Here is an 11314-nt window from a genome sequence, read left to right on the forward strand (position 1 = left end):
TAATATATAATATATAATATATAATATATAATATATAATATAATGTCTGGCCCCATGTGCTGGCCGAAGCTGCACTTCTTCATCACAAATTCCCTGCTGGGTGCGTGGTGAGAGGAGGGAAGGGATGCGCATCAAAGAGAGCCAAAACCTGGGAAAGCAGCTGATAACAGAGGATCCTGATGAGACCTGAAACCTGAAGGGAGATCAAAGGCCGGGCAGAGGTCGGAAACTGGAGGGGAAGGACTGAGCCAGCAAAAGAGAAAGGTGAAGAGAAAGGGTTAAACCAGTGCACAGCAGCAAACCCCAGGTCTGATGCTACAAGAACCAGAGGTCCATGAGAACCAACAGGCCCCAGTGGTGAGGCCAGGCTCACACAGGAGCCCAGAGCTGCCCTCCCTGCAATCCCCCAGCTCAGTGGCTCTGGAAGGGAGCGACCCTAAACCTCCCACAAGGCCACAGCTGCCACTTGCACTCCTCATCCTCTCCCTTCCTCCCTGCCATTCCCAGCTCCGACAGTTTTGCAGAGCTCCAGTTGTCTCCTACCCTTGCTGCCTGCATTCATCACACACAGCACATTGCCAGAGCGTCTTTCCCTTTGCCAGAGCATCTTTCCCAGGAGGGATGAACTGTGCCAGCAGAGTGGCAGCACGAAGCCATCTCGGCCCTGGGCCAGGGAGAAAAGCTCCTCTCAAGCTGCCTTTGGGAGCAGGAGCATGAGGATGTCTGGATGGGAGACTTTGGGAGGAGCATGAGACACCTCGGCCCTACTGAGCAGTAAAGGAGAGTCCTGTCTTTCCCTCATCACTTAGAAAAAGCTACAGAACAGTGTTGCTCATGGACAGACAAGAAAAATGCATCAGGACTAATGACTGAACACACACTTTTAGCTCCTGTCTCAGCTCTAATGTAAGAGCAGCCTCTTTGCCAATGGCTCTGGGGTTTTTCACTCAAATAATCACGTTTAAGCCTTCTTGGTTAGCAGATATTCAGCTACAGATAAATGGCTGGAGCTACATGAAACTCTTATTCATGTCTTCTCTGTGCCTTAAAACCATGATTAGAGCTGTGATCCTTGCTGTGGATTCAAGGGAAGAAATGGAAGAGCAAAGCGGAGAGGACTGTAAGGTTGCCTTTGCCTGTGCAGCTGCTGAGGTCAGTGCACACCCACAGCGTGGACAGTGCTTGGTTTCAGTTTTGGAAGTGCTTGGCCACACCAGCCCGGGGCTCCACCCCAGTTCAGCCCTGTGCTGGGAGCACTGGTGTCACAGCAGCAGTGCCACGGGGGCACAGGGTCCTGGTGCCCACAGGGCAGGGCCACCCTCAGCTCCTCCACAGAGTCACTGAGTGGGCAGGGCTGGGAAGGGGATCTGGAGATCTTCCAGTCCAAGCCTCTGCTGAAGCAGGTTGGCACTCACCTGCCAGCTGCAGCAGGTGACCAGAGGGTTTAGGGGGCAGTGCCCCTTTTCCTCATCACCTGTATCTCCATCTCCCCCCATTTTCTACACAAATGCTGCGGAAATGTCCAGCTCTGCCCCTTTCCCCTCTGGAACTGCAGCCCCTCCTGCCCCTGGCAGATCTGCAGAGTCACAGGATGCTCTGGTAACTCTCCCTGGTGTTTGAGGCACGGTCTGAGCAGGTCATGCCAAGAGGAAAGCCTCCAGGAGCTGGACACGTGTCGCAGGCACACGGGACAGATGATTTCTGGCTGGCACTCCACGGTGCCTGGCACAGCCCCTGCGCTGGGAACCACGTGCTGCTTGAAGCAGCCAGGCAAATGAGGCTCTGGCAAAAAGCACAGCTGGGATGGCAGCAACAGCAACTGCTGAGGAGCACGGGGGATGTGAGCCAGAGCACAGGAGCCCTGCACATCTCTGCCTCAAGACTACAGCCCGCTGACCCCCACCTCTGCTTCAGGCCCTGCCTCCCTGCTGCTTCCCCCAGAGTCATAAAGGGCATTGGAAAGGGTGGGTGGATTTACCTCGGCCCCTGGGGCAGCTTTTGGGGTGCTGGGAAGGGAAGGGAAGGGAAGGGAAGGGAAGGGAAGGGAAGGGAAGGGAAGGGAAGGGAAGGGAAGGGAAGGGAAGGGAAGGGAAGGGAAGGGAAGGGAAGGGAAGGGAAGGGAAGGGAAGGGAAGGGAAGGGAAGGGAAGGGAAGGGAAGGGAAGGGAAGGGAAGGGAAGGGAAGGGAAGGGAAGGGAAGGGAAGGGAAGGGAAGGGAAGGGAAGGGAAGGGAAGGGAAGGGAAGGGAAGGGAAGGGAAGGGAAGGGAAGGGAAGGGAAGGGAAGGGAAGGGAAGGGAAGGGAAGGGAAGGGAAGGGTCAGCCAAAGGCTGTGTCTTTTTGGGTACCACAGCAGCTCAGCCAGAAGAGGCACAAAGGCACAGGAGATCCATGCTCACACTGGGTTGTTTGATCCAGAGCATGGCTCTGGCAGTGCCAGATCCATGTGTGCAGGTCTGAGCCCTTGAAAAGGAGTGTGAGCTGTTCCAGCAGAGTCCTCCTCACCAAGGCTGGGACATACTCTCTGCCCACCATGCCACAGTCACCATGCCTCTGCACAAGCCACCACCTGCCCCCTCTGCTCCCTCGGGCAACTTTTCTGCCTCTCCCCTCCGATGGGGCTGTTCAAAGCTGGCCAGCATGGGCTGCACTAGGTGAGATATTTCATATTGCAGAGCTCTTCCCGGGGTTATGCAATAATAGCCTCTCAGCCCAGCCCTGTATGTGTACTCACATGTCTTCGTGCTGCTCTGTATCTAATTTAATTACGTGCTTCCTGTCTCATTTAGCTCAGCAGCCTCCTGCGGCTCCGGCTCCACTGCCTCCATTATCAGCTCTTGTTTTGGAATACGAAACACTCAAATAAAAAATACAGAAATCCGTGTCGCAACTCCTGGGGCCAGGCTGCCTCCCCAGAACCACAGCCTGGCCAGCACCAACCCACCTCCCATCCATGCAGACCAGCTCCATTTCCTCCAGGAAGGTCCTGGCAGCCGGGCAGGTGCTGTGCTGCCTGCTGAGGCTGGGAGCTGGCTGGGCTGTGAAGGCACCCACAGCCAGCATCTGGAGGGGTCAGCCTGGCTGGCTTCACCCTCAGCAGCAAAACACTCACACCCCATCAGCCCCAGGGACTGCTGCTGGTATTTCTGGGTTAGTGTTTGCAAAATGCCAGCAGCCCTGGGAAACACAACAGCGAAGGTTTCAACCCCAGCCGACAGAAATGGGGTAGGGAAAAGGAAAACAAGGGTTTGGTGACAGGGTGCAAAGTGTCCCAATGCACAGTCAAGCTCTGAGGAGGGATTCTGGCAGAGGTATTTTTGTATTTTTGTACAGTTCAAGTGGAATAAGAGGAAGATACAGAAATAGATTGGGAAGGGGAGGCAGGGAGAAGGAAGAGGGGAAGGGCCAGGGCGAGCTGTGCTGTTGGGGTCTCACTGCATCACCAGGCAGGTTCATCCAGGAGTCAGTCCTGATTTCTCCTGAACCAGTGGGGAACCACAGAGGTGGCAGTGAGGAATGGTCAAACCTGAAGGCACTCCAGCAGAGCCTGCCATGAAACCAGGGAGGTGTTGAATGCAAAGGAGCAGAAATGGGAGGTTTAAAGGCCCTGCTCATGTTGCATAGCCCCTTCCTCCACCTGCAAGCTGTTAATGTCTTTAAGGAGGGAAGCAAGCCAAGGAGCTGGGAATGGGATGGAGGTTGGTGCTGTGCAGGCAGGAGTGCTGTAATGGGGATAAGTGGCGAGCTTGGCAGTGCTGTGTTAGACCTGATGTCCTTAGAGGTCTTTTCCAACCTGAGAAACTCTGTGATGGTGCCAGGGAGGAGCAGGGAGGCAGCCAAGGCTGAGACAGCAGCCAGGCATTTGCAAGTGGTCCCTGAGTAGCCACATTGCAGCTGGGTCTCAACCATGGGCACAGGTTATGGGGCAGGGATAGCTGTGGGACAGCTGTGGGACAGCATATCCGTGTGGCTGCAGGTGAGCCTGGCCCTGTCTGTGCCTGCCCAGCCCATGCCAGGATCCCTCAGCCTGAGCCCCAGGGCGTTTGATGGATTCCCAACACGCCCGGGTGGCACGGGAGGAAATGGCTGCTCTGGAAATCCGTAGCAGTGCGGAAAGAGATTATTGAAATGATAGTAATAAAAAAAAAATATATAATAATTAGAATTACAAATGAGGCTTTCGAGGGGCAGCTGTTATCCACGCTGCTCACGTGCTCGCTTTGCACAGCTGCACAGGCAGAGAGAGGTAGCTGACAGCAGGTACTTTTAATCTTCTCTTTCCGTTCCCAGCACCTGCTTTTTAAAGCCACTGAACAGCCAGAAAAAAAGCTAAAAGATGATGGCTAAATATATCCTAACTAAGAGGAGAGACAGAGCAGCGCTAATGGCAGATCCTTCCTTGGATGCATTCAAATTGGTTTGGCTTGGAGACAGGCTAAGGGAAGAAGCAGCAGATGAAGAGGAAAAACAGTAGAAGAAGGGATTTAGAGGGTAAAAAAAGGGGGGATAGAAAGAAGCCAGAGGGACTGATAAGTTCCACTACACCCATTCCCAGAGGAAAACAAGCCCATTTAATTTTTGCTTTTAAATGCAACCCCGTGCAGAACAGACACTCACCTTTCGCAGGGAGAGCGGGTCATGCTCCAGGCAAGGCGAGAGCCCTCAGAGTGCCCAGGGCCAGAGCAGATCCAGGTCACTGCCTTTCCTGCAGGCCAGCCCTGCTCAGGAGATGCTCAGCCCTTCCTCACTGAAGCCCCACAGGGTTTCTGCAGTAAATCTCTCACCATGCAATTTCCCACTAAAACCTGGCCTTGCCTCAACTGCCCTGCTCTCTGCCCCTGTTAACACCTCCCTTCCCCCTTTGTTACCCAGGACTGTCCTCAGCTGCTGCCTGACCCTTCCCCAGCAATCCCAGCCCCCTCCAGCCCCCCCAAACTGGCCCATGGTGGTGACTCTCACCCTGCTCCTGCTCATCCCTCCCTGGTTTATCCCATAAGGATGAGGCAGGCTGAGCCCTGGGTGTGAGCTGCCTGCTGGAGCACAGGGTTGCTTTTTATGGTCTGGAGATAGCTCTTCATTTGTTGTTTGCTCTTCGTGACCTGATCATGCTCGATCCATCCACACTGCTCCCTTTTCCCAGGAGCTTGTGCATCCCCCACTGCTGCTCCTGGTGCAGGGAGCAGGCTCAGCACTTGTTTCCACCTCTGGCCATGATGGGTTTGGGATTTGGGGCAGGGAATCCATCACAGGCATCAGTGGGGTGAACTCAGAGAAGGACAGCAGTGTGCTGCTGGAAGGCTCTTGGGATTTTCCTTCCTTGCAGGTCCTACTGACACATTTCTGACTCATCTCCCCCAACTGGACCTCCGGGAAGCCTGGTTCTAAATTGCTCCAGCTGAGCCATCGACAGGTCAGAACCAACACGGCCCCACTCTGCTGCCCCATCCAGCGTGTCTGCACCAGTGAAACCACAGGGAGAGGAAACAGCTTCTCCAGTCTCCTCCTCAGCAATTTGGCTGGGAGACACCCCTCCATCCCCAGGATTGCAGTTTTTCAGACACTCAGGCAGAGAACAAATCGTCTCAGGCTGTTTATTAGGTCCTCAGGGTGTCTGTACAGAACGGGTGTAGCACTGCACGAGGTGGTGACACAGCTCTGGGGTATCATTGCTGGCAGGATTTGTGGCTTCTCCAGCCTCTCAGGGAAGGGGAGCCCAGCAAACAAGCAGCTAATGCAGAGGGAACCCAGGGAGCCAAGCCCACACCGTTCCCTGAGCAGGAAGGGATCAGAGTAAAGAGCCCAAATTGCCCCTGCCCAGCAGGACATCATGAAAATAAAAATGTGGCAGAGGGAAGAACTTCTGAGCTGTTCTTTCTACCTGGTGGCTTTCCTCTGAGTTCACTGCGTGCAGCAGAGCCATCCTCAGTCTCTTCTGAGCCACCCACGGGTTTATTTCCAGAGGAATGAGACATATTTGTTATTTCAAGCAGCCTCACTGGGCACTTGGGCTTGTGGTCAGGTCCTCTAAGGGACACTGCCACCCCACCAAGGTGGAGGTGCCAAGGAGCTTAAGGACAAATCTGAGCTCTGATTTGGGTAACCCACAGAGCAGTTGGGGGGAAAGGTTATGAGAAGATGAGCTCTCCAATCGTGGTTTTTAAGGAAGAGGGATCCAGGGTGTGCTTGTACCCTGCTCTCTCCATGCCAGGAGTCCCACACAGGTCTGCAGGAGGAAACACAGCACAAGGTGCCTCCTTCCCCTCAGTGCTTTTCAGCTGCAGGCACTGACAGAGCAACGTGAAGACATTTCTCTCAGGATAACGCTGTTATCTACCCTGGGAATGCAGAGCTGAGCAGCTCCTCATCCCTCATGTTTCAGAGCCAGCCTGGGGCACACAGCACGTGAGGCAAACTGGGAGCAGTGGGGCTACTTGAGGCAAACAATTCACAGCACAGCTGGTCCCCAGAGCTCCCTGGTCCCTCCAGAAGCAGGCACTGCCTTTTCCCCGGTGCCTTTTTGCCAGGAAGGTTGGATGTTTTTGGTAACAAGCTCATCCCCCTCTGCCACCTCCCTCCCACAGCCTCAGTTCCCTGAACTCCCGCTGAGTTCACGGCGGTCCCAGATTCACATCCTCCTGTAAAGCCAGGAGGAGGCACAGAGCACAATGACTGACTTTGCCGAGCAAATACAACCCACACACCTTTATTGAGACTATTTTGATAAACCAGAGAGCCACGGGGGTGCCCAGCTGGGAGTGACCCCAGCACGGCTGCCCTCTACCCTAGCCAGCCCCAGGCACGAGCACTGCGTGTGCAGCGTGCAGGGAAGAAGGAGAAAAAGAAGGAAGACAAAAGACTTGGGGACAAGACGAGCCTCTGCAAAGCCCAAGGGGTGCGTGGTAGAGAGAAGCATTCTGGTCTAGCAGCAAAATGAACTTTAATTCCAGTTCTGGGATATAATGCTACGATGCTGGAGAGAGCACAGCACCAAGGAAGGCGACAACTGCAGCAGCCCCAGGGATGAAAGATAATGCAGAGATGATGTGAAACATTTTGTTCTTATATAACAGGCAGGGATGAGCTCGTAGGAGCTTTACAGGGGCAGTAGGAGGCGTGTAGGAGGGAGATGGCATGACCAGAGGCAAGTGTCTGGGGAAGGGAAAGGCAAAGAAGAGAGGAGGGATGGAGGGGGATGGAGGAGACACAAATCGAGGGAGGTTAGGGGAGTCCCAGGCTCAGAGAGATGAGGACAAACAGTGCTGGTGGACAGGAAGGTTTGGAGTGCTTCAAGGAGGAGGAAGAGGAGGAGGGAAGACAACCAGGATGGGACAGGGAAGGAGAGAGGAGTTTGGAGGGAGAAGCCAGAGGCCCCCAGGGAGGGGAGAGCTTGCACTGACGGGTGAGAGGCACTCCAGGACTGGCATGAGGTATGCTTTGCTATTGCTCTGAATGCTGTAAACATTTTGGTTTTGTGTCTATCAGTGAACATTCAGTTCAGTTTGATACATGTGCTCTTAGGGGTAACTGGAAGCCTAGCAGAGTTTTACATCTCTCACTACTACTCAGACTTATACACGAGGCAAACACAACACTGGCTAAAGATCTCAGTTTATGTCGTTTATGCCTAATTCTCCTATTTTAACATGCACATCTATGTCTCAGAAAAGCTTCTCTAGTACAGGACACTAAATAAGATACAGATGAAGTCACATGCACTCTCATCCACCCACACCCCCAGACACTCACAGCAATTTCCTCCTCCCCTGCTTAGACTGGCAAGACTTTGCCCTTCACACCTCCCCAGTATGGACAACAGGGACCCCTTGGTGCATTAATGAGTCCCCTAAAATCATCCCAAGCCTGGCTGATGGACCAAAGCAGGAGAAACTTTAGACAGGTGAGAGTTCTGCATCTGACCCTGGAGTTAACACCACCTGAAGCTCATAGAGAAGGGAAAGGAAATTTGTAAACTCTTTCCCTTCTGCCATCAAACTATCTGGGAGCTGACTGGATATGTGCCAGCAAACAGAATAAAAAGAACTGAGTGAACCAATTTCTTTCCCCTCTCTTCACGTGATGGCACACTTTAATGCTGCTCCAAACAGGAGGAAAATTTTGGAGGTGTGTGCTTGAGGAGAGGGGAAATGGGTTTGTAGGTTGTGAATATCCCTTTCACACCAGGAAGAGATGAATCAAGGATAGGGTATTCGTCCTTGGTGGGGATTAGTCACCACTCAGCTCTTTCCAAAGCTTTGGCTCAGTCATTATTTCCTTGATCAGCCCCTGGTTTAAGGGGTAGAGCTACAAGCTGCTTATTTTGATTCACTTCAGAATGGCATTTGTCATAAAAGAAGCAGCTGGTGCCATTTTCTTGTTTAAGAAAAATAGAATTTTACTTTAAATAACTAGTCTGCTTTCCTTCCAGAGAGACAAAACTACAGGAGCAGCAACACAAATAACCGTGGTAGACTCACATGCCTCAGACAATACTTTTGCTCCATTCTGTGTTCTAGGATGTGTTCCCAATGGAGGGCCTTGTCTGGCACCAATTTAATGGGGAAAACACTTCTCCTACATCAGCCAGCCTGACTCCTGCTCCTGTCACCACGGCATCTCCGATGTGCCCTGCTCCCAGAAACTCCCCAGGCGGATGGAGGAGAGAAGGGAGCTTGGATTTACAGGGTGTTGGTCCCTTTGAAGTTTTCCCATGAGTTCTTGCATGGAATGAAAGGACAAGAGCACCAACGCTGCTGGAGGATGTTTGGGAGAGAGGGAGTCACACTGTGAACAGGACCAGGCTTTGCAGCCACCAGGGGAGCCTGGGGATTGTCCCCACTCACATTCCTCGACACAAACATCTCATCCTGCTGTGTCCCTGGCCTGGCCATCTCTGTGACCCTCCCCAGGGGGCTGCAGAGCCTTGTCTGGGGTGTCTCAGCTGGCACTAGAGCTCAGCACCACCCAAGCCACTCGAAGGTCTGTCTGGAGAGAAGTACCACAAGGCAGTTGTCGTGGTCTTCTGCCTTCTCTTTAAAAGCTGTGGCTGCTGGCTCTGGCATCCTGGGCTGCTCTTTGCACCTGCAGGCAAGAGGAGGGTGGGAGGGAGGAAGGCAAGGTGACCTCCCTTCACCACCTGCAACATTTGTTTGATGCCACAGTGCTGGGAAGCTGAGCAGCACTGGGATCACTGGGTAAAACTGGGGCAAGAGGCTGATGTCTTGTTTTAGCTTTTATATTTTCCAAATGCTATACTAGTGCATAGCTCTGAACTCCATGTAAAGTGTTAGTTAACTGTCTTCACATTTTAGTTAGACAAAACAGTCCCTCTGGGCCTGTGAGCCAAAGACACCTTACAGCCTCAGGCCCCTAGAAGTATAAAAGTGAATTATTGGGGAGCAAACTGGGGGAATATGACTTCATTACCTGAAGCTGTAATTGGAGGATTGACCCCTGATATGTAAATGGACCAAATTTATAATTGTCTGAAAAACTCCTGACCATTGTCCATACTGAGTGTAGCCTCTGTGAGGCTTTTGTCTGCCCAAGTTGTATCTTTTGAGGGCCTTTAATAAATACCCAGTTTATCCTCTTAACTCTGGCTAGCCTCTGCTCTAGGGAACCACTCCAAGGCATCAGTTTTGGGTGACCCAGATGGGGCAGGAAACTGCAGAAGCAGCCTGGGAGATCCCAGCGTGTCCTGTGTCACACAGGTGTGGTAGGCAGCGTTTCTGGGAAAGGGGAGTTCCTCCAGCCTCTGCTCACAGCCAGAGAGGGAAGATTTCCATCCTCCCTTGCAGGTCAGGCCCCTGGTGTTTCACTGCATCTTGGCTGGGTTTGCCCTCCTCACTCCCTACCCCAGGCAGGGGCTGTGGAGGTGATGTGGCTCCTTCCTACAGCCCAGACAGCACCAGGGACACACTGGATGTGTGGCTCTTTGCTTCTCTGATTCCTTCCATGTCCTTTCAGGTTCCCCAGACCTGTCTCACTGCACCTTGCTTGCCATAAAGCTTTGGGACACTGAGCTCCTGCATGGTCTGGAGCCCTTGGAGAAGTCATGGCTAATCTGGAGCATTTTCCAGATGTCTCTCACTGCTCTCTCACTGCTTTCAGGCAAGCAGCACAAAGTTTGTGCCAAACTGCCACATCCACACCTTGAGCTTTGTGTCTCCTGTGTCCCATCAGGGCCCTCCCGTGCCCCAGCAGTTCCAGGAGCTGTCACTGAGCCTGGGTGTGGCTGCAGAATGCCACCTCTGTCACAGCCCCTGCTCCTCGGGTGTCCCTGCAGGGCAGGGGACAGCCAGGAATGCTGGGTCACTGCTGCCCTTTCTGGCTATTCCTCACAGAAAGTTAGCTGGAGATGGGATTTGCCTTCCAAAGAGCTGGAGGATCCTGCTGCTGACCAGAGAAAAGCAGGTTTCCCTGCTGAACATAACATTTGCACTTGCACTGTATTTAGACTTCAGTGTCTTGGAGACCACAGGAATGCACCTCCAGAATAAATCCAGCATGGTTACCACCTCTGTCTTGATCCTAAACCTATTTGTCCTACTGTCCTGCACATTTGTCCTACTGTCCTGCACATCGCCCTTGCAAAAAGCCTTAAAAAGCTGTTTCCTACTTAATTAATGGACAGTAAATTTTAATATCCAACCAGACTTTTTTTTTATCTTGTTCCAAACACATTATGCTTGGCTTTAGAATTCACTCTACCTCATTCACACCACATTGCACAAAGTCTTTATCAGCAGCTTTCTGACGTATCAAACCCACCCACCACCCTTGGCTGGAGCAGAGATTCACAGCCTCTGGTCTGGGGGTGACTGAGAGAAGGAAAAGATCCATGGGGTCGCTTTCCAGGCCTTCATTAAATTAAGAAAACAGACCTCTGGTCTGCCGGCTCAAATCCACAGACAGCCTGTCTGCTCCTCCCCTCAAAAATATTGCAAGAATCTGCCAAGCTGGAAGAGCAATTCCATGGAAATGGGGCCATCAGATGGTAGGAGCTATTGGCCAGCACAGAGGAGGTGCTGCACCCCTGACATCTGCACAGAGTCCTCTCCTGCAGGGGCCATCCAGGCTGGGGGAACACCTGAGGAACACCTCACACCCAGACACCCACCCTGCTCTGTGTCCCACTGGAAGCACCCTGCAGCAGGCTCTGTGTCTCGGGGAGCTCTTTGCAGGGCCTGAACCCACAGTGGGCAGTGGGTAGGAAGGAACAGTCGGTAATCAGGGAATCACAAAAAATGGAAATGTCATTTTTCACATTGCCATGCGCCGGCCAGGTACCAGATCAAAAATGCCATCTGCTGTGGCA

The 11314-nt window shown here is 52.8% G+C and overlaps 1 long non-coding RNA gene across 2 annotated transcripts; it reads left to right on the forward strand.

The window, feature by feature from the left end:
- The first annotated feature begins 56 nt into the window (after positions 1-56).
- On the forward strand, positions 57-8952 carry LOC134555207 (uncharacterized). 2 transcript variants are annotated; one of them, XR_010081388.1, is made up of 4 exons: positions 1831-1964; positions 2416-2651; positions 2787-5407; positions 8511-8952. It is a non-coding gene; the product is annotated as an uncharacterized LOC134555207 (long non-coding RNA). The 2 variants fall into 2 exon arrangements; XR_010081387.1 differs by lacking the exon at positions 8511-8952 and having other exon boundaries at positions 57-1964; positions 2787-8504.
- Positions 8953-11314: the final 2362 nt, after the last annotated feature.

The sequence above is a fragment of the Prinia subflava genome, chromosome 10 (genome assembly GCF_021018805.1).
Source record: "Prinia subflava isolate CZ2003 ecotype Zambia chromosome 10, Cam_Psub_1.2, whole genome shotgun sequence".
Classification (NCBI taxonomy): domain Eukaryota; kingdom Metazoa; phylum Chordata; class Aves; order Passeriformes; family Cisticolidae; genus Prinia; species Prinia subflava.